This window comes from Eriocheir sinensis, chromosome 25 (assembly GCF_024679095.1).
Source record: "Eriocheir sinensis breed Jianghai 21 chromosome 25, ASM2467909v1, whole genome shotgun sequence".
Classification (NCBI taxonomy): Eukaryota; Metazoa; Arthropoda; class Malacostraca; order Decapoda; family Varunidae; genus Eriocheir; species Eriocheir sinensis.
The window spans coordinates 5,365,007-5,389,285 of NC_066533.1; the positions used below are offsets into that span (position 1 = coordinate 5,365,007).

A 24,279-nucleotide genomic window follows, 5' to 3' on the forward strand; every position below is an offset into this window, starting at 1 on the left:
AAATCACCAAAGCGGGCAACCTCGTAATGAGCCAATAGGCTTTCTGTTGCCTGCGTTTCCATGTTTCCTCCTCTACTTGCTTTCTTCCCATTTCTCTCCTTGCTTCCTTCTTTTTTACTCATTCCCTTGCTTCCTTTCTATTTTCCTTTTTTTTTTTTTTTACAGCAAAGGAGGCAGCTCAAGGGAAAAAAAAAAAAAAAAAAAAAGCCTGCTATTCGCTGCTCCTACTTTTTTAAAAAGCTCAGCGGAGTGGCCGAAAGTTAGGTCAATTTCGGGAGGAGAGGTGTCCTGATACCCTCCTCTTGAAAGAGTTCAAGTCGTAGGCAGGAGGAAATACAGATGAAGGAAGATTGTTCCAGAGTTTACCATCGTGAGGGACGAAAGAGTGAAGATGCTGGTTAACTCTTGCATAAGGGATTTGGACAGTAAAGGGATGAGCATGAGTAGAAAGTCGTATGCGGCGAGGCCGCGGGAGAGGGGGAGGCATGCAGTTAGCAAGTTCAGAAGAGCAGTCAGCGTGAAAATATCGATAGAAGATAGAAAGAGGCAACATGGCGGCGGAATTTAAGAGGTAGAAGACTATCAGTAAGAGGAGGAGAGCTGGTGAGATGAAGAGCCTTAGACTCCACTCAGTCCAGGAGAGCTGTGTGAGTGGAGCCCCCCAACACGTGAGATGCATACTCAATATGAGGGCGGACAAGGCCCCTGTATATGGATAGCAACTGTGCGGGGGAGAAGAACTGGCAGAGACGATACAGAACGCCCAACCTCGAGGAAGCTGATTTAGTGAGAGAAGAGATGTGAAGTTTCCAGTCAAGATTTTGGATTAAGGATAGACCGAGGATGTTTAGTGTTGAAGAAGGTGACAGCTGAGTGTTGTTGAAGGATAGGGGATAGATGTTTGGAAGATTGTGTCGAGTTGATAAGTGGAGAAATTGGGTTTTTGAGGCATTGAAGGACACAAGGTTCCTTTTACCACAATCGGATATGATAGTAAGGTCTGAGGTTAAGAGTTCTGCAGCCTCCAGTCTATAGTCTTGTAATTCCTGTTGAGAGGGTCTTCTGTTGAAAGAAGTTGAATAATGCAATAATGAGTCGTCAGCGTATGAGTGGATAGGAATACATAGGAAAAATACATAGGAAGAACAGACACCAGAAGACCTATCGGTCTATGGCGAGGGTCAGTTTGTTATGGAAAGAAGATCATTGATGAATAATAGGAAGAGAGTGGGTGATAGGACAGAGCCCTGTTGAACACCACTGTTGATAGGTTTAGGGGAAGAACAGTGACCGTCTACCTCAGCTAAAATAGTACGGCCGGAAAGGAAACTGGAGATAAAGGAATAGAGAGAGGGATAGAATCCGAAAGAGGGCAGTTTAGAAAGCAAAGACTTGTGCCAGACTCTATCGAAGCCTTTCGATATAACTAGCGCAGCTGAGAAAGTATCACCGAAACGGATGAGAGAGGATGACCAAGAGTCAGTTAAGAGAGCAAGAAGATCGCCAGTAGAACGCCCCTTATTTTCTCCCGCCTTCTCTAGTTGCTTCTTCCTTCATTTTCCTTATCCTCCCCTTGCTTCCTTCCTTTTTTTCCTTCTCTCCTTGCTTCCTTCCTTCCCTTCGTACTTACTTCTTCCCTTCTTCTCCTCTTCTTGCTTCTTTCCTTCCTCCTCCTCTTCCTGCTACTTTACCCCCTTCCTCTTTCTCTGCTTCCTCCTTCCTCCTCTTTTTTCCTACCCTTCTCCACCTGACCCAATGAGAGAAACATTGTCGTCTTTTACTTCTTCGCCATCTCTTCTTCTTCCTTCCTTCCTCCTCCTCTTCTTTCCTTCCTCCTCATCTCCTCCTTTCCTCTTCTTCCTTCACTCTTTCACCTGTCTCCTTGTGCAAAATAGTATCCTCTCTTACTTTCCTCTTCCCTCCACTCCTTTCTTCCTTCCTCCTCCTCTCCTTCCCTCCCTCCCTCCTTCCCTCGCGTTCCAGGGCCTGACTAAAACACATTCTCTTTGCAAACTTGTGAATGCCCCCGAAGGAAGAGTGAAGGAGATTGAAGGAAATGAAGGAGCGAGAGACTGAAGAGAAGAGAAAGAGCAAGAGGCTGAAAGTAATGAAATAGGGAAGGAAACAGAAAGAAATAAGACTGAAGGAACTGAGAAAGGAAGAAGAAATGAGGGGGAATGAGGGAAATGAAGGAGAAGGAAGGGAGAATGAAGGAAATGAAGGGGAATGAAGGAAGGGAGACTGAAGGGAGACTGAAGGAAATGAAGGAGGGAGACTAAGGGAAATGAAGAAGGAATGAGGGAAATGAAGGAGAATGAAGGGAGAATGAAGGAAATGAAGGAGGGAGACTAAGGGAAATGAAGGAAGGGAGAATGAAGGAAATGAAGAAGGGAGAGTAAGGAAAATGAAGAAGGAATGAGGGGAAATGAGGGAAATGAAGGAGAGTGAATGAAGGGAGAATGAAGGAAATGAAGGAGGGAGAATAAGGGAAATGAAGGAAGGGAGAATGAAGGAAATGTTGTAGGGAGAATATGGGAAATGAAGGAAAGGAAAATGAAGGAAATGGAGGAAGGAGAATAAGGGATATGAAGGAAATGAAGGAGAATAAGGTAAATGAAGGAGGGAGAATGAGGGAATGAAGGAAGGGAGAATGAAGGATATAAAGGAGGGAGAATGAAGATGAAGGAGGGAGAGATTGAAGGAAATGGTGAGGGAGAATGAAGGAAATGAAGGAAAAAGATAGCATAAAAGGAGAGTTAGTGAGGCAGGCAAAGGAGAGGAAAGAAACGTTGAGGAAGAGAAAGAAAGAAGAAGACAAGCAAATGAGGAGAAAGGAAGAGGAGGAGGAGGAGGAGGAAGAAGGGGCAACATAAAGAGCAAGAAAAGAAATGTAAAAGAAGAGAAGGAAAGAGAAGAAAAAGATAAAGAAAATGAGGAAGGGATAGGAGAAGGAGGAGGAGGAGGTGGAGGAATAAATATGGAAGTGAGAAAGAAGGATAAAACTAAGGAGGAAAATAAATAAGAAGGAAAAAACAAGGAAAATTAAAGGGAAAATAAGAGAACAGAGAAGAGAAGCAGGAGAAAAAAACGTAAAAGGAGGAAAAGTAGAAGAGCAAGAGGAAAGATGGAGGAAAGAAATGGGTGAGAGAGAGAGAGAGAGAGAGAGAGAGAGAGAGAGAGAGAGAGAGAGAGAGAGAGAGAGAGAGAGAGAGAGAGAGAGAGAGAGAGAGAGAGAGAGAGAGAGAGAATAAAAGGAGAGAAAATATTGTGGAAGGAAGAGAAGAAAAGGAGGAATATAGAAGAAAACAGAGGAAGATAGTGGAGGGGGAGGAGGAGGAGGACGAATGCATATGTAAGTAGAGGTGAAAAGGAGAGAAGAGAGGGAAAAGGAGGAAGAAAATTGTGACTGGAGGAGGAGCAAAAATAGATAAGAAAATATCGGAGGGAGAGAATGAAAAAATAAGAAAAAGAAGGAGAAAACACAAAAAATGGAGGGAAACTATAATGAAAGGAGGATGAGAGAAAAAAAGGAGAAAACAATAAAAACAAGGAAAATATGATATGTCTGAATGTCTGATGAAGGAAGGAAAAAGAAGGTAAGAGAAGGAAAACAAAAAGAAGAAAAAGACTAGAAATAAAAGGAGAAGAAAACAGGCAAAAGAACATAGAGATTGGAGGAAAAAAAGGAAGAAAGAGAAAGGAAAGAAGTAAAGAATGTTAGAGAAATAAAAATAAAAAGGGATTAGGTATATGAAGGTAGCTAGCGGAAGAAACAAGAATAAGGAAAACGAAAGAAAAGAGGGAAGAATAAAGAGAAAGAAAACGATGAAAGAAAAGCAGAAGTGGGAAAAGACTCGAGATAATGAAGAAAAGGTGTAAGTAATCAAGAACGAATGAAGAAGGAGAAGGAAAGGATAGAGAAGAGCAAAAAGGAAGAAAAACAACAGGAAGGAAAAAACGGGAGATGGGGAAAAAAGGGAGCAACATGAGATAGAGAAGAAAATGAAGACATGAAAAATCGAGCGGAAAGGAAGAAAAACACAAGAGCGGAGGAAGGAAGAAAAAGGAGAAGATAAAAAAATGGAGACGAAGAAATAATGAAAACAAAACACAGAGGAGGAAAAATCAAAATGGAAGAAAACAGTTGAAGAAGAAAGGAAGAAAAACAAGTGCAACAAGAATGGAAGAAAGGAGGAAAACAAAGAAATGAAGAGAGGAGAAATAAACAAAAACTAGAGAAAAGGAGGAAAGAAGAAAAGCAAGAAAGACGGAAGAAGAAAAACAAGAGAAGAGGAGGAAGGAAGGAGGAAAAAATGAGAACAAAAGAAAGAAAGGAAAACAAGTGCAAAGGGAGGATTAAAGGGAAAAAAGAATGAGGAAACGAGAAAAGAATAAGAAAAGAAAATAGAAAGAAACATAGAAAGAAGAAAAGGGGAGGAGAAAGAAACGAAAGAAAAAACATCTGGAGGAAGAAAGGAAGAAAACATGAGAAAGGACAGGTGTGTGAATCCTGCATCGGCCATCTGTTGGTTATGGAGATGTGTGTGTGTGTGTGTGTGTGTGTGTGTGTGTGTGTGTGTGTGTGTGTGTGTGTGTGTGTGTGTGATTTTTGGCTTTTTTTTTCCTCTAAGATCGTCCCTTTGAGTTAGTGACTGTTTCTGTTTGCCTGTTTGTTTCTTTGTCTGAGTTCTGTCTTTCTCCTTAATCTGTCTGTCTGTTTGGTTCTATTATTATTATTATTATTATTATTATTATTAAACTATCAATTTAAGTTTAATTCCTCCAACTTTTCTTCTCGCAGGCAATTTTAGAGGAAACATAAATTCTGCCTGACGTTCATCATTCTTCTTACCTTTGGTCGCCACACACACACACACACACACACACACACACTTTCATGGACAAGATGCGAGAGAAAACGACTATATTGCATGATTTTTCTTTTTACCGGTAACTCTTGCATACATATTTTTCTTTACTCGTTATTGAATCTTCTTTCTTTCTTTTCTCTCCCTGTTTACTTATCTCCGTCTTATCCTAATCAGCGCCTCCCTCTCCCCCCTTCATTAAGTCTAAAGAAAACGTAAGCGAGAGAAAACGGAGAGGGTGTCTGGGATCTTTTTGCATCGGTAACTTGTATATTATTTCAAACTTTTTTTTTCCTTGTTATGAACTTTCTTACATTTTCTTTTCTTTCTCTTGACTCGAGCGCTTGCCTTCCTTCCCTTCCTTCCCTCTCTTCCCCCTTTTTTTCATATTCCTCTTGCTCTGCGTTCCTCTCTTTTTCCCTCTTCCTCCCAGCCTCCTTCCCTTTCCATTTTTTTTTTCATTTCTTTCTTCCTCCCTCCTTTTCTTCTCCTACCCTCCTCCATTCCTCTTCCTCCCCCTATCTTCCTGTCTCCCTCCCACCCTTTTCCTCTCTCCTTCCCTACTTCTTCCTCTCTTCCTGTCTGTCTCTCTTCCCCTTCTTCTTATTTTCATGCCTCCCTTCTTCCCTTCCTGTGTTTTTACCTCAATCCTTCTCTTCCAACCTCCTCCACTCCCTCTTTCTTCTTCCTCTCTTCCTCTTCTTCCTCCTCTCTTACTACCCCCTTCCTCTCTCTCTGTTTTCCTACTTCCCTCCCTTCCTCCTTTTCTTCTTCCTTTCTTCCTACATCCCTCCCTTTTTAATTTTCTTTCTCTCTTCCTATTCCACTCCCTCTCTTTCCTACCCCCTCCCTCTCTTTCCTACCCCCTCCCTCTCTTTCCTACCCCACCCACTCTTTCCTACCCCCTCCCATCCTCTTCTTCCTCCTCTCTTTCTGTCTCACCGCCCCCTCAGTTCCTTTCCCCTTTTCTTTTTCCTCTTTCCCTCCTTTTTCTCTCCATTCCTCCCTCCCCTCCAGCCAGTCAGCCGTGCCAAACCTGATTAAGAAGTTGTGCTAATTAATTACCTTTGAAAAGCCAATTAAGGAAGGCAGGTGACATTATGAGTTATGAAAGGCGACAGATTATTGCTTGAGGCGGTGCTGTTGTGGCGCTGTGGTGGTGATGGTGGTGGTGGTGGTGATGATGATGATGTGGTGGTGTTGGTGGTGTGGGATCCTGCTAATAGGCGGTGCTGATGGTGTTGTTGGTGGTAAGGATGGTGTGTGGTGGGGATAGTAGAAGGTGTTGTGAGTAGTAGTGGTGGTGGCGGTGGTGGTGGTGGTGGTGATAAAAAGGGTAATGCTGTGTGGAAATGGGTAATATAATGGGTAATGGAGGCAGTGATAGTGGTATTGAATGTGGTGGTGGTATGGTTGTGGTGGTGGGTGATGGTATGGTAGTGGTGGTATGGTGGAGGTTAGGGCGACGGGTCACCTTTAAACAGGTAACGCAACTCCTTTCTCTCTCTCTCTCTCTCTCTCTCTCTCTCTAAATGCGAGAAATCACAGCAGACCAGAGTAACAACAACAACAACAACACCAACAAAATCAAAGTAGTATTAAAACCAACTTTCAGAAGGGAAGGAAGGAAGTCCGATTAGCGGGCAATTAGAGAGCCCGAGGGAGGGAGGGAGGGAGGAAAGAAGGAAAAAGGAAGGAAGGAAGGATGGACGGAAGGAAGGAAGGAAGTAAGGAGGAGGGAGGAGGGAGGAAGGAAGGAAGGAAGGAAGGAAGGAAGGAAGGAAAGAAAGAAAGAAAGAAAGAAAGAAAGAAAGAAAGAAAGAAAGAAAGAAAGGAGGAAGAAAGGGAGGGAGGGAGGGAGGGAGGGAGGGAAGGAAGGAAGGAAGGAAGGAGGGAAGGAAAATAAGAAAGTCAACCTAGGAAATGATAAGGGAGGAAGAAAGGAGGGAAGGAAGGAAGGAAAGAAGGAAGGAAGGAAGGAAGGAAGAAAGAAAGAAAGAAAGAAAGGAAGGAAGGAAGGATGGAAGGAAGGAAGGAAGGAAGGAAAGCGATCTAGCAAGGCATCAAGACACTAACGGAAAAAGAAAAAAAAAAAGGAAAGAAAACATGAATGAATGAAGGAAGTCTACCTAGCAGGCTATAAGGAAGAGCGCGAGGAATCGAATGAATGAATGAATGAATGAATGAGTATATGAAGGAAGGAAGGAAAACAATCTAGCAGGGAATTAGGGCAAGAATGAAAACGCAAAAATGGAAGGAAGGTAGAAAGGAATGAAGGAGGTCCATCTGGCAGGCAATAAGGAAGGAAGGAAGGAAGGAAGGAAGGAAGGAAGGAGTGAGGGAGGGAGGGAGGGAGGGAAGGAAGGAAGGAAGGAAGGAAGGAAGGAAGGAAAGCAAGTTATAAGGAAGGGAGCGAGGGAAGGACGGTAGAAAGGAAGGAAGGAAGGAAGGAAAGAGGAAGAAAGGAAGGACAATTAAGCAAGGAAAACGAAAAAAAAAAAAGGTGAACAAGGAAGGAAGGAAGGAGGACCATCTAGCAAGCTGTAAGGGAGGGAGGGAGGGAGGCAGGAAGGAAGGAAGGTAGAAAGGCAGGCAATCTAGCACGCTATTATTAGGGCAGGAGCCACCAACTTGTCTAATCTAATCCCGGAATAAAGTTGGCTCTAATTAAGGAGGAGAATAGAGTCTTAATGCACGGCCAGGAGATAGCGTCCAGGTGGGGGTGGGGGGTGGGGGGGGGAGTGAATATGAAGGTGATTGAAATGACAAGTAGTAGTGGTGGAGGCAATAAGTAGTAATAGTAGTTGTAGTTGTAGTAGTAGTAGTAGTAGTAGTAGTACGTAAAAACAGTAGCAGTGGTGGTAGTAGTAGTAGTAGTAGTAGTAGTGTAAGAAGAAGGAGGAGGAGGAGAAGGAAGAGGAAGAGGATAGAGAGGAGGAGGAGAAGGAGGAGGAGGAGGAGAAGGAGGAGACTAAAATCACATTACTATTCAGATCGGTTTCGTTCTTCATGAGAGAGAGAGAGAGAGAGAGAGAGAGAGAGAGAGAGAGAGAGAGAGAGAGAGAGAGAGAGAGAGAGAGAGAGAGAGAGAGAGAGAGAGAGAGAGAGAGAGAGAGAGAGAGAGAGAGAGAGAGAGAGAGAGAGAGAGAGAGAGAGAGAGAGAGAGAATTACTAACCTTTATACCCACACTATGTAGTTACTCGTGTGGCATACAAAACGGATTACTTAGGATGAAAACTTGCACGGAAAGCACATAATATAGGCTCTGATCTCCATAACAGCTGACATTGCCCACGAAATATAAACCAAAAAGAGTATTGGGAAGGGAAGAAGTGCTTTTGGTAAACTCTGGAATGTCATGAAAACAAAACCTGCAACTCTTCCTAAACTAAGAAATAAGATGAAAAAAATTGAGAAAGCGTTAAGAGCTAGAGGGTTACAGAGCGGGACAAGTGCAAGAAAGAGGGAATATAAAAATTAAATAAAAACATAAGAGAAAAACTGGTAAGGTAGGAAGATAAGAAAAGATAAAGATAAGAAACGAAGACAGAGGGAAGTTATACGCCTGTGTCTAGTCTTATTTCCGGGCCTAAAGGGAAAGGTGAGTCAACTATGCACACTGCCACTCATAACGTGCACTTCAGGAACTTATCGATGTATTTTTAAGATGTATTTTTAGAACATGTATTTTTTTAAAGATGTATTTTTAAGATGTATTTTTAGAAGATGTATTTTTTTAAAGATGTATTTTTAAGATGTATTTTTAGAAGATGTATTTTTTTAAAGATGTATTTTTAAGATGTATTTTTAGAAGATGTATTTTTTTAAAGATGTATTTTTAAGATGTATTTTTAGAAGATGTATTTTTTTAAACATGTATTTTTTTTAAAGATGTATTTTTAAGATGTATTTTTAGAAGATGTATTTTTTTAAAGATGTATTTTTTAAGATGTATTTTTAGAAGATGTATTTTTTTAAAGATGTATTTTTAGAGGCACACAAAAAGATAAATAGCGAGTAAAAAGCTGTTATATTGATTGACTGGTTGAATATTTAGTATGTTAGTTCATCAAATTAGTATATCTCAGGTACATCACATTGATATAGCTGCTGAGGTAAAACAGTGGTGAGCATGCTAATCCTCAAAAGTAGTAGTAGTAGTATTAGTAGTAGTAGTTTCCTATATTATTTCCAGTAACATAGTCAGTAGGCGAGTATCATTGATTAGAGAACAGACAAGGGTTGAAGATGTAGTAATGACGATCAAAAAGAGATGTGGACTTAGGCCGGTCATATCATGCGTGGAAATGACAACAAATCGACAGCCAAAGTAATAGAGCGCCAACCCAAGACTTACATGTGAGGGCAGACATGACCAGGCGGAGAGGAGTAATGACAACCTTTGCTGGGGCAGGATGGCGTACACAACATGAGAGTGCAGGTCGTTGGGTAAGGCTTGTGTCAGGCCATGGACTAGAAATGACTAATGATGATGATGATGACGATGATGATGGTGGTGGTAATGATAAATGTCGAGATGAAAGTTGTCATGCCGCTCTTTCCTGAATAAGTAAATAAATATATGAATAAACAAACAATAAATGGATAAACAAAGGCAAGACTATCAGTAATTCATGGATGATGGCGATGATGGTGGTGGTGGTAATGATAAATGTCGCGATGAAAGTTGGCATGCCGCTCTTTCCTGAATAAGTAAATAAATATATGAATAAACTAACAAAAAATAGATAAACAAAGGCAGGTATATCAGTAATTCATGGATGCTAATGACGATGATAATGGTGGTGGTAATAATAAATGTCGAAATGAAAGTTGGCATGCGCTCTTTCCTGAATAAGCAAATAAATATATGAATAAACAAACAATAAATAAATAAACAAAGGCAAGTATATCAGTAATTCATGGACATTATCATTTTCCGATTCAGAACATAAGCTCGTAAAATACCGAATTGCTGCTGGTCTTTGTCATGTACTAATTACAAACACACAATTTTTTCCACCGGGAGTTTCAATCAGCACGCGCGCCAGCCGGAAGCCGCCGCCGCACGAGCAATGTTGTGGTGATCTTCCGGTAATTGTGTGGAGCCCCTCCGCGCCCCTTCCCTTGCCTGGCGATGGTATTGACCTTACTAAAGTGTTACATGTACTTTAACAGTTTTACCAGCATATTGTACTGACTGACCTTTCTAAAGAGTTCCATGTTACTTCACTTTCCTAGTCTTAGGGGCGCCTTGTACGTATTAACCTTACTTAAGAGTTCCATGTTACTTTACTTACCTAGTCTTAGGGGCGCCTTGTACGTATTAACCTTACTTAAGAGTTCCATGTTACTTTACTTACCTAGTCTTAGGGGCGCCTTGTACGTATTAACCTTACTTAAGAGTTCCATGTTACTTTACTTACCTAGTCTTAGGGGCGCCTTGTACGTATTAACCTTACTTAAGAGTTCCATGTTACTTTACTTTCCTAGTCTTAGGGGCGCCTTGTACGTATTTACCTTACTTAAGAGTTCCATGTTACTTTACTTTCCTAGTCTTAGGGGCGCCTTGTACGTATTAACCTTACTTAAGTGTTCCATGTTATTTCGCTTTTCTGGTTTTAGCGGCGCCTAACGCGTACTGCGAAAAATATGAAATTAATAAAGTAAGAATAAAATCATCGTGAGACATTGGAAAGAAACCAAAGGATAGACACCCAGACAGAAGGAAAAGAGTGCAAAAGTCTGTGCTCATGCCAATCAATCAATAAATACGGGCATACACCGGTGGCGCGCCGCCTCACTCACCCTATGTTGCCAGACTCGGGGGTTTCTCAGGGCAAGTCTCTATGTGGACCCTCTCCCCACCCGAAGTACCTCACAGCATGATCTATCGACTTGCTCAGGCCTCGAACTCTGTGGGAGTCCCCTCGTCCTCCTCCACTCGGGGTGTCTCATACAGAGACAACCCGGTGAGCAGGGTTGGCTTCTGGGTAGCGTGCCAAATGCTCGTATAAACGGCCTCGAATCAGTCTCACGGAGTAATTGCCGGCTTGACACAGTCATTCCAGTGATATCTCATGATTCTGCATGGGTACTTATTACACGTGTTCATGTGAAAGTCAAAATAATTGGACAGTCTTTAAACTTTACATTTTGCCGCACAATCACTGAGGACGCATCTCAAAAGGGCGTGAGTAAAATCATACGAAAGAAAAATTGTCAAGCTAATAATAAGCACGTTCATTCTCTACATTACAGCAAGAGCCTTCTAAAGCTGCCTCTTTGTTGAGGGCAACACTGTACTAGTCACTCCCTCTGTCTGGCGATAGCAAGCGACTTGACATCGGAGTTCAGACCAAAGGACCACTTAGTAAATACAGTGTTGCCCTCTAGTATTACTCCCTCAACCCTCCACATCATTCAGACTGCTGTTACTACTCTGAGAACGCTCCGCCTGCCGGCCACTTTATTACTGCTACCTGCTGGCACTATTAATCCTCGCCTGGCGACATCATTAATAAAGCGACATTTTGCTGCCCCGGAATCAGGCCTGTCTGTTTGTTAATTATTGCTGCTCATTATTGAGAGAGAGAGAGAGAGAGAGAGAGAGAGAGAGAGAGAGAGAGAGAGAGAGAGAGAGAGAGAGAGAGAGAGAGAGATGGAGGAGTGAATGATGGAGTGGAGGAGTGAGTGAGTGAGTGAGTGAGTGAATGATGGTGTGAGTGAATGATGAAGTGAGTGAATGATGGAGTGAGTGAATGATGGAGTGAGTGAATGATGGAATGAGTGAATGATGAAGTGAGTGAATGATGGAGTGAGTGAATGATGGAGTGAGTGGGTGAGTGAGTGAGTGAGTGAGTGAGTAATTGACTGATGGAGTAAGTGAGTGAGTGAATGATGGAGTGAGTGAGTGAGTGAGTGAGTGAGTGAATGATGGTGTGAGTGAGTGAATGATGAAGTGAGTGAATGATGGAGTGAGTGAATGATGGAGTGAGTGAATGATGGAGTGAGTGAATGATGGAGTGAGTGGGTGAGTGAGTGAGTGAGTGAGTGAGTGAGTAACTGACTGACTGAATGATGGAGTGAGTGAGTGAGTGAGTGAGTGATGGAGTGAGTGAGTGAGTGAGTGAGTGATGGAGTGAGTGAGTGAATGATGGAGTGAGTGAGTGAGTGAGTGAGTGAATGATGGAGTGAGTGAGTGAGTGAGTGAGTGAATGAGTGAATGATGGAGTGAGTGAGTGAGTGAATGATGGAGTGAGTGAGTGAATGATGGAGTGATTGCGTGGGTGAGTGAGTGAGTGAATGATGGAGTGAGTGCGTGGGTGAGTGAGTGAATGATGGAGTGAGTGAGTGAGTGAATGATGGAGTGAGTGAGTGATTGACTGACTGAATGAATGATGAAGTGAATGAGTGAGTGACTCACTGACTGACTGAATGAATGATGAAGTGAGTGAGTGAGTGAATGAGTGAATGATGGAGTGAGTGAGTGAGTGAGTAAGAGACTGAATGATGGAGTGAGTGAGTGAGTGAGTGAGTGAGTGAGTGAGTGACTGACTGACTGACTGAATGAATGATGAAGTGAGTGAGTGAGTGAGTGAGTGAGTGACTGAATGATGGAGTGAGCGAGGGAGTGGGTGAATGATGGAGTGAGTGAGTGACTGACTGACTGAATGATGGAGTGAGTAAGTGAATGAGTGAGTGATTGAATGATGGAGTGAGTGAGTGAATGAGTGAGTGACTGAATGATGGAGTGAATGAGTGAGTGACTGAATGATGGAGTGAGTGAGTGACTGACTGACTGAATGATGGAGTGAGTGAGTGAGTGAGTGAGTGACTGAATGATGGAGTGAGTGAGTGAGTGAGTGACTGAATGATGGAGTGAGTGAGTGAGTGAGTGAGTGACTGACTGACTGAATGATGGAGTGAGTGAGTGACTGACTGACTGACTGAATGATGGAGTGAGTGAGTGAGTGACTGACTGACTGACTGAATGATGGAGTGAGTGAGTGAGTGACTGACTGACTGAATGATGGAGTGAGTGAGTGAGTGAGTGACTGAATGATGGAGTGAGTGAGTGAGTGAATGATGGAGTGAGTGAGTGAATGATGGAGTGAATGATGGAGTGAGTGAGTGAGTGACTGACTGACTGAATGACATTGTGAGTGAGTGAGTGAGTGAGTGAGTGAGTGATGGGGTGAGTTGAGTGAGTGACTGAATGATGGAGTGAGTGAATGATGAAGTGAGTGAGTGAGTGAATGATGGAGTGAGTGAGTGAGTGACTGAATGATGGAGTGAGTGAGTGAGTGAGTGAGTGAGTGAGTGAGTGACTGAATGATGGAGTGAGTGAGTGAGTGAATGATGGAGTGAGTGAGTGAGTGAGTGAGTGAGTGACTGAATGATGGAGTGAGTGAGTGACTGACTGAATGATGGAGTAAGTGAGTGAGTGAATGATGGAGTGAGTGACTGAATGATGGAGTGAGTGACTGAATGATGGAGTGAATGAGTGAGTGACTGAATGATGGAGTGAATGAGTGAGTGACTGAATGATGGAGTGAGTGAGTGAGTGACTGAATGATGGAGTGAGTGAGTGAGTGACTGAATGATGGAGTGAGTGAGTGAGTGACTGAATGATGGAGTGAATGAGTGAGTGACTGAATGATGGAGTGAGTGAGTGAGTGACTGAATGATGGAGTGAGTGACTGAATGATGGAGTGAATGAGTGAGTGACTGAATGATGGAGTGAGTGACTGAATGATGGAGTGAGTGACTGAATGATGGAGTGAGTGAGTGAGTGACTGAATGATGGAGTGAGTGACTGAATGATGGAGTGAGTGAGTGAGTGACTGAATGATGGAGTGAGTGAGTGAGTGACTGAATGATGGATTGAGTTACTGATTGATGGAGTGAATGAGTGAGTGACTGAATGATGGAGTGAATGAGTGAGTGACTGAATGATGGAGTGAATGAGTGAGTGACTGAATGATGGAGTGAGTGACTGAATGATGGAGTGAGTGACTGAATGATGGAGTGAGTGAGTGAGTGACTGAATGATGGAGTGAATGAGTGAGTGACTGAGTGATGGAGTGAATGAGTGAGTGACTGAGTGATGGAGTGAATGAGTGAGTGACTGAGTGATGGAGTGAATGAGTGAGTGACTGAATGATGGAGTGAGTGACTGAATGATGGAGTGAGTGACTGAATGATGGAGTGAGTGAGTGAGTGACTGAGTGATGGAGTGAGTGAGTGAGTGACTGAGTGATGGAGTGAATGAGTGAGTGACTGAGTGATGGAGTGAATGAGTGAGTGACTGAGTGATGGAGTGAATGAGTGAGTGACTGAATGATGGAGTGAGTGAATGATGGAGGAGGACTGAATGATGGAGTGAGTGACTGAATGATGGAGTGAATGAGTGAGTGACTGAATGATGGAGTGAATGAGTGAGTGACTGAATGATGGAGTGAGTGACTGAATGATGGAGTGAATGAGTGAGTGACTGAATGATGGAGTGAGTGAGTGAGTGACTGAATGATGGAGTGAATGAGTGAGTGACTGAATGATGGAGTGAGTGAGTGAGTGACTGAATGATGGAGTGAATGAGTGAGTGACTGAATGATGGAGTGAGTGAGTGAGTGACTGAATGATGGAGTGAGTGAGTGAGTGACTGAATGATGGAGTGAATGAGTGAGTGACTGAATGATGGAGTGAGAGAGTGAATGATGAAGTGAGTGACTGAATGATGGAGTGAGTGACTGAATGATGGAGTGAGAGAGTGAATGATGGAGTGAGTGAGTGAATGATAGAGTGAGTGACTGAATGATGAAGTGAGTGACTGAATGATGGAGTAAGTGAGTGAATGATGAAGTGAGTGACTGAATGATGGAGTGAGTGACTGAATGATGGAGTGAGTAAGTGAATGATGGAGTGAGTGACTGAATGATGGAGTGAATGACTGAATGATGGAGTGAGTGACTGAATGATGGAGTGAGAGAGTGAATGATGGAGTGAGTGAGTGAATGATAGAGTGAGTGACTGAATGATGAAGTGAGTTAGTGAATGATTGAGTGAGTGAATGATGTAGTGAGTGACTGAATGATGGAGTGAGTGACTGAATGATGGAGTGAGTAAGTGAATGATGGAGTGAGTGACTGAATGATGGAGTGAGTGACTGAATGATGGAGTGAGTGACTGAATGATGGAGTGAGTAAGTGAATGATGAAGTGAGTGACTGAATGATGGAGTGAGTGAGTGAATGATGAAGTGAGTGACTGAATGATGGAGTGAGTGAGTGAATGATGAAGTGAGTGACTGAATGATGGAGTGAGTGAGTGAGTGAGTGAATGATGGAGTGAGTAAGTGAATGATGAAGTGAGTGAGTGAGTGAGTGAGTGAGTGAGTGAGTGAATGATGGAGTGAGTGAGTGAATGATGGAGTGAGTGAGTGAATGATGGAGTGAGTGAGTGAATGATGGAGTGAGTGAGTGAATGATGAAGTGAGTGAGTGAATGAGTGAGTGAGTGACTGAATGATGGAGTGAGTGAGTGAATGGTGAAGTGAGTGACTGAATGATGGAGTGAGTGAGTGAGTGAGTGACTGAATGATAGAGTGAGTGTGTGTGTGTGTGTGTGTGTGTGTGTGTGTGTGTGTGTGTGTGTGTGTGTGTGTGTGTGTGTGTGTGTGTGTGTGTGTGTGTGTGTGTGTGTGTGAGGGACGGAGGCTGTGAAGCAGGAAGATAGTGTCAATGAAAGAAAAATGGCAATGACAAAGAAAAAGGGAGAAATAAATAAAAGAAAGAAAGAAAAACAGAAAGAAACAAACTAAACAAGGACACTCAGGGTGAGATAAATATATAAAAAAAAAGAAATTAAAAAACTATTTCGAGATAATAGATGGAGACATAAGGAGATGCAAAGACAAACACAGAATCAACAGGTTTTCAGGTATTTCACGTTCACACCTTTAAACTTCACCTGTCCGATTTCCATTCTTAATAACACACTGCCCTGCTCTGCCCTGCCCTACCCTACCCTACCTTACCCTGCCCTAGCCCTGCCCTGCCCTGCACTGCACTGCCCTGCTCTGCCCTCTTCTGCCCTACCCTACCTTACCCTGCCCTTCCCTGCCTTGCCCTACCTGCCCTGTCCTACTCAACCCTACCCTATCCTACCCTGCCCTCACTTGCCCTGCCCTGCCCTGCCCTGCCCTGCCCTGTCCTACTCTACCCTACCCTATTCTACCCTACACTCACTTGCTCTGCCCTGCCCTGCCCCACCTCGCCACAAGACAACTCACACAACAACCCAGCAACAACAAACCATCATCTAAGGCAGGGATGATGCTGATGATGATAGTCCCAACCAAAGAAGATAAAAACTGATGATGTGATGAGTGGTAATCGATGACGGTGATTATCTGGCGAACTCATAACAACCTAATGACACACTATGAGACGCGGGGATGGCGGGCTATCAGGGCTTATAGATCTTCCTTCATTACCTCCACAATCTGGCCCATTATGCTGAGGAAAAGGTGTGCTGCTGCGGCCCAGGTGGAGGAGTGGAGGGCTTCCGGGTTGGAAAAGAGGACGAAGGGATTGTTTGTTTGTTTACTTGTGAGTGGGAAGGATAAGGGTTAGGGGACAGTATTTTAAAGAGGTTTGTGTCTTTTCTTCTCTCTCTCTCTCTCTCTCTCTCTCTCTCTCTCTCTCTCTCTCTCTCTCTCTCTCTCTCTCTCTCTCTCTCTCTCTCTCTCTCTCTCTCTCTCTCTCTCTCCCTCTCTCTCTCTCTCTCTCTCTCTCTCTCTCTCTCTCTCTCTCTCTCTCTCTCTCTCTCTCTCTCTCTCTCTCTCTCTCTCTCTCTCTCTCTCTCTCTCTCCTCTCTCTCTCTCTCTCTCTCTCTCTCTCTCTCTCTCCTCTCTCTCTCCTCTCCTTCTCTCCTCTCTCTCTCTCTCTCCTCTCTCTCTCTCTCTCTCTCCTCTCTCTCTCTCTCTCCTCTCTCTCTCTCTCTCTCCTCTCTCTCTCTCTCTCCTCTCCTCTCTCTCTCTCCTCTCTCCTCTCTCCTCTCTCCTCTCTTCTCTCTCTCTCTCTCTCTCTCTCCCTCTCTCTCTCTCTCCCTCTCTCTCTCTCTCCCTCTCTCTCTCTCTCCCTCTCTCCCTCTCTCCCTCTCTCTCTCTGTGTGTGTGTGTGTGTGTGTGTGTGTGTGTGTGTGTGTGTGTGTGTGTGTGTGTGTGTGTGTGTGTGTGTGTGTGTGTGTGTGTGTGTGTGTGTGTGTTACTTTCGGCCTTTAAGTATTAAGTATAAACATCCTTTTTTTCACTATTTCTTTGTGCACGCCATCAAGTTGGGGCAATTTTTATTTCTTTTCCATTTTTCTTTTTTACCTGTTTTAGTCTTTGAAGTGCTGCTCCCCACTTAACAGGAGCCTGGAGAGAACCTGTTGCTGGAAGGAGTTTAAGGGGAGGCAGAGAGTACGGGGAAGAGATGGATTTGAGGCGGCGGTGCAGAGAATGGGAGCACCAGAGGACGACGTAATGGACAGGAGCGACTGATGAAAACTTGTAAATGGCGTAACCAGGGATTTGACCTTAGCAAAAACAACAACAACGAAAGAGGAAGAAGAAAAAAGAAGAGAAAAAAGAGGAAGAAGAAAAAGGTGTGAAAAAAATGGTGAGAAAAATGAATGTGGAGAAATAGGAAGTGAAGTATTACGGAAGAAAAATAACAGGAACAGTAACAAGAAAAAGAAGAGAACTGTACATCGATCATGCCTGTGTCATAGAGCCAGGATCCACGGTCAAATCCAGAGGTCCCTTTCAATCACCATCTTAATAATGAACACGGTAAACACACCGACTCGTTGAGCAATAATGAATGAAGGTCATTTTAGCAAGCTGTAAGGAAGGGAAGGAGGGAGGGAAGGAAGGTAGGCAGGAAGGAAAAAAGGAAGGGAGGAAGTTGGTCTAGCAGTTATAAGGAAGGGAGCGAGGGTAGAAAGGTACTTGCTATAACGTTATTGATCCATGGCCATATCCACGAGTGAAGTCCAATCATCGTGTATGGATGACTTCATTTTACGCAGCGGAGTTCCTTACGTTGGAGTGAATGGTTTGTTTACCGAGCTTGATGGAGTATTGCACGGTCAACCACTGCGTTTCAAACTTCATGCGACCGGAGGTTCTTTCGAAAGGAGAATATCGAGGCAATTATGAAACTAGTCTGATATTTGTTACTTTGTCCAGGTGGCTGGGATGTGTGGACTGAGCCTGTTGGGTGTGTTTAAAGGTCAAACACAGCATTTCAAACTTCCTGTAACTTGGCATTCTTTCGACAAGCAAGTATTAAGACAATATTCGAATTTTCTAACTTTGCGCAGCTGGATGTGTTGCGAGTGTTGACTGTGCATTTGGGTGTGTTTCAAGGTCAGCGAACTTCACAATTTCTGGAACTCGATTCTTTCGGCGGGCGAGTATCAGGGAATTATGACACTAGTTTTATATTTTTAACTTTGCCCCGGTGGATGTGCTCCGTGTGTTGAGCGTGTGTGTTTCAAGGTCAGACACGCAACTTCCTGCGACTTACGACTTACTGCATGGTAGTACCGAGACAATACTTTTAAATAATTTTGAACTTAAAACTTTGCCCAGCTATTGTCCCATGTAGAGGAGCATGTTGTAGGCCGTATACCCCGTAGCCTAGTATTGCCTCCTGCCGCAAAACAAAATACTGACATTGTTTGTGGTCACCTTCACACCTTGCCTGACATTTTCTGAAAACAAAGGAGGCAGCCAAAGGAAAGAAAACGCATATCAGTGCTCCTGCAAAGGGCTGATAGAAGAAACCAGAAGCATTATCACATCAGGTTGTTGAGATGTCTTGGTATTTCTTGAAATCATAGGGACGAGGAAATACAGACGAATGAAGGATATTCCAGTTTTTTTTTTTTTTTTTTTTTTTTTAACGTCGCAGTCTATTGCGCCGGTTGGCTTGTTCCCGGTGGGGCCTGATGGTTTGCCCAGCCCGTTCTGGCGCAGACGAGTTTTTATAGTGGCGCCATCTTGTGTCGGCTCATGCTGCCCCCCCGGAACTCATCTTTGAGCCTCTCTTTGGAGAGGTTATCTAGAGCCCGGGTTGATGGGTGGTCTTCAGGGCAGCATGTGGGTAGCCTTAGGCCACTCGGCGGCGACTGAAAAACCTCAGCTGTGCGGAGGCCAGGATTCGAACCCACGTCCCTCCTGGAGCTCCTCAACGCGGGGCCGTCACGCTAACCACTCAGCCACCGCCTTCCCGCCTCCCCGGTGAAAGGGATGAAAGAAGGAAAATACTGGTTAACTCTTGTATCAGGAAGTTGGACGGCACAAGGACAAAGTTGTAAGCAGCGAGGCCGCGTGTGGGGTGGAGACATCAAGTTAGCAGGTTCAGAAGAGAAGTTCAATTTAATATAGTAATATAGGATAGCAAGGGAGAAAACATTGCGGCGGAGACTAAGAGCTAGATGACGATCTGTGAGAGGAGAGGAAGTGATCAGTTTATTAATGTGCTCATCACTCTCATTGACTGAATACTTCCAGGTAAGCTGTTAATAATTGTGAATGGTGTGACGCTCCACATATTCTGCTTAGATTCTGATTTTTTTTTTCGTTTATCCAGTGGAGTTTAATGGGTGCAATGCTCCCCCCCCCCCCCTCCTGTCTGTCTGTCTGTCTCTGTCTGTCTGCCTGTGTGTTTGCCTATACGTCTGCCTGTCTGTCCCCCTCTCTGTCTGTCTGTGTCTGTCTATGTTTACCTATCTGCCTGCCTGTCTGTCCCCTCCCTCTTTTTTTTCCGTCTATGTCTGTCTGTATGTTTGCCTATATGTCTGTATCTGTCTGTTTGTCTGTCCCCTTCCTCTTTTTCTTTCGTTTATGTCTGCCTGCTTGTCTATCTGTCCCCTCCCTCTCTTTTTTCAGTCTATGTCTGTCAGTCTGTTTGCCTCTCTCTCTCTCTCTCTCTCTCTCTCTCTCTCTCTCTCTCTCTCTCTCTCTCTCTCTCTCTCTCTCTCTCTCTCTCTCTCTCTCTCTCTCTCTCTCTCTCTCTCACACACACACAGCTAGTCTATTACCACTTGAACAATACGTGTGAAAGCGTTTCGTAATGGAGCGGCAGGCGGCACTTATATTTACGTCGCAGGCAGGAGAGCGCCCACGCCAAACTCGCACTCGCCTACACCACCTGCTCTATTTCAGGCTTTTCCATGTAGTGAGACGGGAAAGAAAAAAAAAAAAAAAAAAAAAAAAAAAAAAAAAACCTCCATGCTATGCTCAAATGATCCTTGCAGTCACGGGGATGTTTTGTGTGCGGTTAGTATCTACGTTCAGTTAATGAGAAAGTTTCATGTTCAGTTATTATTTACGTTCAGTTTTTGAGGAAGTTTTTATGTTTAGTTATTATTTACGTTCAGTTTTTGAGGAAGTTTTTTTTTATTTTCAGTTATTATTTACGTTCAGTTTTTCAGGAAGTTTCACGTTCAGTTATTATTTACGTTCAGTTTTTGAGGAAGTTTTTTTTCTTCAGTTATTATTCACGTTCAGTTTTTGAGGAAGTTCTTTTTTATATTCAGTTATTATTTACGTTCAGTTTTTTAGGAAGTATCATGTTCAGTTATTGAGGAAGATTTTATTTTTCAGTTATTATCTACGTTCAGTTATTGAGGATTTTTTTTATTTTTGTTATTATTTACGTTCAGTTATTGAGGAAGTTTTTATTTTTCAGTTATTATTTACGTTCAGTTATTGACGAAGTTTTCATCTTTCAGTTATTATTTACGTTCAGTTTTTTAGGAAGTTTTTATTTCAGTTATTTACGTTCAGTTTTTTAGGAAGTTTCATGTTCAATAATTATCATTTACGTTCAGTTATTGAGGAAGTTTTATGTTCAGTTTTTGAAGAAGTTTTATGTTGTTATTATTTACGTTCATTTACTGATGACGTTTTATGTTCAGTTATTGAGGAAGTTTTTATGTTATTATTTAGGTTCAGTTACTGAGGAAGTTTTATGTCCAGTTATTATTTACGTTCAGTTATTGAGGAAGTTTTTATGTTCAGTTATTATTTAGATTCAGTTATTGAGGAAGTTTTATGTCCAGTTATTATTTACGTTCAGTTATTGAGGAAGTTTTTATGTTCAGTTATTATTTAGGTCCAGTTATTGAGGAAGTTTTATGTCCAGTTATTATTTACGTTCAGTTATTGAGGAAGTTTTTATGTTCAGTTATTATTTACGTTCAGTTACTGAGGAAGTTTTATGTCCAGTTATTATTTAAGTTCAGTTATTGAGGAAGTTTTTATGTTCAGTTATTATTTACGTTCAGTTATTGAGGAAGTTTTATGTCCAGTTATTATTTACGTTCAGTTATTGGGGAAGTTTTTATGTTCAGTTATTATTTACGTTCAGTTATTGAGGAAGCTTTATGTCCAGTTATTATTTACGTTCAGTTATTGAGGAAGTTTTTATGTTCAGTTATTATTTAGGTTCAGTTACTGAGGAAGTTTTATGTCCAGTTATTATTTACGTTCAGTTATCGAAGAAGTTTCAAGTTCAGTTGTTATTTATGTTCTGTTATTATTAATTTCCAGTTACTATTCATGTTCAGCTATTATTATTTGAGAGAAAAACAAAAACACTTGCAACCTCTTACTTTACCCGAAACCCTTATAGCAGTTGTATTTGTAGTAATTCATTAGTAGTGCGCCTGAGGACGACAACAGCGAATTCAAATGATCTCTGCAGTCAGTCATGAGGATTTCTTTTTTATTACGTTCTGTTATTAGCGGAAAAAAACACCTAGAGTTCTATATTCGGTTCTGGCATCAACGAAAATAAAAAACATCAACAAGCTGTAATATTTTCCCTAGTCAAATAAGGCAGTTTTATCATCAGCTATTCTCCGCCATCAGCGAAAACACGCCAAAAACTCTAATATTTTACTTGCAATCACGAGAAATTACTTTATTTTATTTTTGCCACCAACGGAAACATACGCCCACAACAAGCTCTTATTTTACCCTCAATTACTATATAAGCTGTTTCATTTTTACATTTTCTGCCATTATCTAAAAAAAAAAAAAAAAAACTACACGCTATTTTTTTTTCTTTTTTTACAATCACGAGGAGCAGGTCTATTTTCGATTATTTTCTGCCATCATCTTAAAAATAACGCCTACAATGAGCTCCTATTTTACCCACAATCACAAAAAGCAGTTCCATTTTCAGACAACTCGATGTAGAGAACAGGAGAAAAACGAACGTTATAAGTGACCTCGAATGACCCTCACAGTTTTACATGAAGACTTTCCCACTGTCCGCGTCATTCTGGCCTAAGTAAACACCTTTCTGGCTCACTTGAACACGAAGCGAAGTCTGAATTACCCACACCATTATGTCCATTCCGCCCTATTCTAAGCCCTCCCTACCAAGAGATGTCAGTTATACCCTACTCAAATCCCAAAGGCAGCTTCGACAATGCTTTTTTTTCTCTTTTTTTTTTCTCCGTTGAACTCACATGCTTCACTTCCACAGACACTCCTTTTTTGCAGCAAGGGAGATAGCTCAGGAAAAATAAAAGCCCGCTCAACGCTACTCCAGCAAATGAAGATCAAAATAAGAAGCCAGGAGAGTTCACTGTCAGATGGGGAGGTGTCTTGATACCCTCCTCTAGGCTTATTTGTGTCATACTATTACTAATGTAGAGAAAATAACAATGTTGGACGTAGCCAGCAATCCGTAGACGAACTAAATTTCACAAACACTTCAAGTAATTTCTACACTGCATTTCTATCTTCGTGTCATCCAAAACTAAACAATTCTCTTAAAACCGGAACTCACCAACACTTCCAAGTAACTTCTGAATAGCATTAGAATCCATGTCACAGAAAGCTTGATAACTATGCTGACTGATACTTTTGGAACTGATCATATCTTGAATACTCCATCCGAAATTGATCTTTCTTTTGGCCACTCATTTCTTTCTTTATTGGAGCAGTGATTAGCGAGCTTTTTTATTTATCTATTTTTGCCCTCGCGCTGCTTGCTTTACTGTAAAAAGAACTTGTATTACCTTTACTGGAAGAAGAGGCAGATCAGGAGCTACACAATCCAATCATATGAGTGACAGGATACCGGCGTTTAAAAGTGGGTGATGACACGTTCAGAACAGGCTCGGCACTCAATCCTGGACAACTACAAACAGCTCACACTTTTTTTGGTTCTCTCGCTGACGTTCGTGTACAGGTTCAAAGTGATTGGCAGGAAGGACGCCGAGGTGCTGCAGGGCAAAGTGTGCCAGGCTGGCGGTGGTGATGGTGATGGTGGATATAAAAGGAGGGAGAGGCGGTGGAGGTAGTGTTGATGGAAGTGGTTATAATGAAAATGATGATGGTGGTGATGATCGTGGTGGTGGTGGAGGTGGAAGTAGATGTGATGGTGTTGATGGCGTTGGTGATGATGATGATGATGATGATGATGATGGTGGTGGTTGTGGTGGAGAAGGTCTTTTGTCATGATTTGATCTCGTTACACATGACCGCACATGGATACACAGGGATGTCAGGAGACAGCAAGAGGCAAGGCGGCCTACACGTGGCAGCTCCTGGAGATGAGTACTTTAACAAAATCTCTTCCAGTCCAGAAATACATCTAACCTCCATTTAAAGCTTTCAGTTGTGTTTGCTTCAACAACATACTAGGTCAGTTTGTTCCACTAATCCATTAGACTCGTGTTGCAGAACTGGAAGAAAATATGATGTCGAGGGACTTTACAAAACTGCTGCACAGTGCATCGCCCCGTGTCTGGAGCAGGCGACAACTCCTGAAGGGGAGCGAAAAGTACTGTGGTGTGCAAGCCCCCACAACACAACTCGGTAACTTGTATTGCTACTCACTAGACGCATAAATAAGTGTTGTACTCACCCCCCCATGAGACGCTTCCAGGCTTGCATGATGAGTGTAGTCTTCTTCTCTCTTGCCCTGCAATGGGAAGCGGTACAGTTGCACTATACGACATATTAGTAGGGCATGTAGCACAAATTTATTATACCATACACGTCCTCCCCATGCTGGTATATGCCTGAGCAGCGTAACCTGCTGTATAATGGGATGCGGTACACCTGCATTACATGACACATAAGTAGAGAATGCAGCACTAAGTTTACTGTACCCACACATCCCCACGCTCTCCCCAGCATGGTGTGTGCCTGCAGAGCATACATAGCCTGCTGGAGGGAAGCACTGAACTTATCTATCTCTCTGTCAGGAGTTAAGTTACTATAGGTGCAAATAGAAGACCGGTAAGTATATAACGAGCTGCCATCTATGAAGTAGCTTTGAAAGACTCATACATAACTGCATTTGTAAATAATTTTAAACTGTTACCACTCACTG

General features: G+C 42.6%; 1 protein-coding gene across 1 annotated transcript in view; it reads right to left on the reverse strand.

The window, feature by feature from the left end:
- Window positions 1-23,862, reverse strand: part of LOC127003235 (octopamine receptor beta-1R-like) — an 80,718-nt gene extending 56,856 nt beyond the window's left edge. The window contains exon 1 of the mRNA XM_050869630.1: window positions 23,809-23,862. The gene's annotated coding sequence lies outside the window, so the exon portion shown is untranslated. The remainder of the gene's footprint in view (window positions 1-23,808) is intronic.
- Between the last annotated feature and the right edge of the window lie 417 nt (window positions 23,863-24,279).